The sequence below is a fragment of the Schistocerca piceifrons genome, chromosome 4 (genome assembly GCF_021461385.2).
Source record: "Schistocerca piceifrons isolate TAMUIC-IGC-003096 chromosome 4, iqSchPice1.1, whole genome shotgun sequence".
Taxonomy (NCBI): Eukaryota; Metazoa; Arthropoda; class Insecta; order Orthoptera; family Acrididae; genus Schistocerca; species Schistocerca piceifrons.
The window spans coordinates 168,861,036-168,864,114 of NC_060141.1; positions in this window are offsets into that span (position 1 = coordinate 168,861,036).

A 3,079-nucleotide genomic window follows, 5' to 3' on the forward strand; every position below is an offset into this window, starting at 1 on the left:
ATGGACGTTGTTTTGGGTGTCTGGTTTCTTTCTTCCTGTATATATGTATGTATGTCTGTCTGTCTCCGCGGCAATTACCTGCCCTTGTATTTGTGGTTTTTGCCAGCAAAAAGGTGTTAGTGATGGAGTGATTGACTAGGATTGACTTAAAACACGGAGTAATGAGACGTATTCTTCGAATATTGGCTACATCAACATGCTTTGTGCGGACAGTGCACATCGTAGAGAAATAGCAGAGGAAGTAGTTTCTGGTACTCACCTTGTTTTATGTTTTGAAACAGTATTGCGTGATTATTAGAAATCGGTCCAAAGTTAATTCAATATATTTTGGGCAAAAGATGTGTTACGAGCGCAGTGACACAATGTAGAAAGCTCTGAACTCGCGTTCTGGAGCAGCGTAGTTCGGATTCCTGTCCGACCATCCAGATTTAGGTTATCTATGGTTCCCCTAGATCAGTTAGGGCGAATGCTGAAATGTTTGTATCGAAATGGATACGACCAGTTTCCTTTCTGTGTCCCCTAATTAGAGGCTGTGCTCCGTCTCTAATAACACCATCGTCGACGGGACGTTGAGTGTTATTCTTCCTTGGTTCCTTCAGGGGTTGTATTGTAGGTCCTAATCACTTCTAGATGTATTCAGCTTCCTATTTGTTTCACGAGTTCGCAGGTAGCGTGCACACACATCTACATCTACGTGATTACTCTGCGATTCACAATAAAGTGCCTAGCAGAGGGTTCAATGAACCTACCTTTAAGCTGTCTCTCTACCGTTCCACTCTCGAACGGCGCAGGGGAAAAATGAGTACTTAAATTTCTCTGTGCGAGCCCTGATTTCTCCTATTTTTATCGTGATGATCATTTCTCCCTATGTAGGTGGGTGCCACTAGAATGTTTAAATCTGAGGAGAAAGTTGGTGATTGATATGTCATGAGAAGATCCCGTCGCAACGAAAAACCCCTTTGTTTTAATGAATGACACTCCAATTCACGTATCATGTCTGTGACACTATCTCCTCTATTTCGCAATAATACAAAACGAGCCGCCCTTCTTTGTACTTTTTCGATGTCATCCGTCAGTCCCACATTCAAGTCTTTGATGGGTTATGTGTTAGGAAGTTTTAGCAATTCGGTAGCACGTCTAGACGCCTTGTCAGTTTTCGTTCCACAACTCAGAAGCTAGTTCCGTGTGAATTACCACTATTTCCGTAAATAATCTCGCTCCTTATTCCGACAACAGGTGGTCAATGTATGAATGTTTCTTAATACGGTAACAAAAAAACTGTTTTGGAAAAGTTGGAATTGGGAGATCTTTCAGAGTACCCCAGGATTGTCTACTGTGTTCGTGAGAACTCAGTTTTGCTTTAGAAGGCGAGTCCATTCAGTTACTGAGTATTGCCCGTTAGCCTAGGACCCTTGCTAACTACGATTAATAAACAAGGTGGAGAGATTGAGAAGATCTGAAGAAGAGCGGCAAATAACTCACACTTTATTTCTATCCACGTATGAGCACTCATTTGAACTTTTGAGACGGCCGGTGTGGCCGAGCGGTTCTAGGCGCTTCAGTCTGGAACCGCACGACCGCTACGGTCGCAGGATCGAATCCTGCCTCGGGCATGGATGTGTGTGATGTCCTTGGGTTAGTTCGGTTTAAGTTGTTTTAAGTTCTAGGGGACTGATGACCTCAGACTTGTAAGTCCCATAGTGCTCAGAGTCATTTTTTTTTTTTGAACTTTTGATGTATTTCAGATACTAAATGTTTATCATTCCTGGACACTTGGTATTAGTGAAAAACTCTTAAGTTTGATTTTGACAAGGAAACGTCATTTCCTTGCCTCAGTCATAGGGGACGACTTATCAGTATTTTTTCTTGCTTTATTGTACTAGTAAAATTACTTCTCCCAAACATAATGAATTAATTATGCACTGAGCCATTAATGACAAAAAGGAGTCTTATCTATAAAATCCATAGTGTTGCAGACTTTGGAGGAAGGGATATAAATTACAATATTTTTGTGATTGATCTCTGGTTTTTTTATGTGTCTTTCTTCTCCCATCACTGCGTTCGTTACCTTTCCTTCTCCTGACACTAATCTGTTAAGACGTATTATCATTGTAAACACATATAATGGCGAATAATTATTCCTTTCTTGCAAGTAATGACTCTTGTTTTATTATTTCTCAACATCAATCTCGTTAATAGGTTCCCAAGTGGAAATGTGGCTGAGTCTTGCGGCATGGGCGCGAATTACTGGCTTGGACGATATTGTTTAGCAGCCATTGCGGCCATCTCGCCGAAATAACTACAAATTGGAGTAATTGCTGAGAACCTGCATATCATTTTCATTAACAAAGTCCAATTGCCCAAATAAGCGCAGCTGAGATATTCCAAATCTTCAAGGTCACGAAGTACGAAGCCAAGCCAGTTATTCCAAGAAAGTAATATCTTGTACACAAAAAAATGCGCTTTTGAAGCCTGGCCACTAGCTTTCGTGTACCCTCTTCACACACCATCCTCTTCAGCTCTTGAAGCCTCTTTGTCGCAGTTTTCATGACATCCTCATCGTTCGAAAAATACTGTACAACGAAGAACTCCTTCAATTTAGTGAAAATATGGTTACCTGAGGGTGCCAGATGAGGGGAGTAGAGTGGATGAGTCACAATGTAACATCCAAAGACACGATCAAATCATTAGTGAGCCGGGCAGTATGGGGTCTGGCGTTGTCACAAAGGAGTGGCACACAACGAGTGAGCAGTTCTCACCTTCCGTCGATTTCTTTCTTCAACTTTTGTAGGGTCTCAAAATACGCAACAGCATTGATGGTGGTCCCTCTGGGCATGAAGGAGACCAACAAGAGCCTTTTCCGGTCCGAAAACATGGACGACATGACTTTGCTGTCCGAAGATTGAATTTTGAGTTTTTTGGACAAAATGAGAATGGGTATAGCGCCACTGCAGAGACTGTCTTCTTGACTCGGGAGTGTATTGACACACCCACCTTCGTCCCCAGTCACAGCTGAGTCGAGAAAGAATTCACCCTCGGTTTGAAACGTTTAAAAAATTCGCGAAAAACCGACACGCGA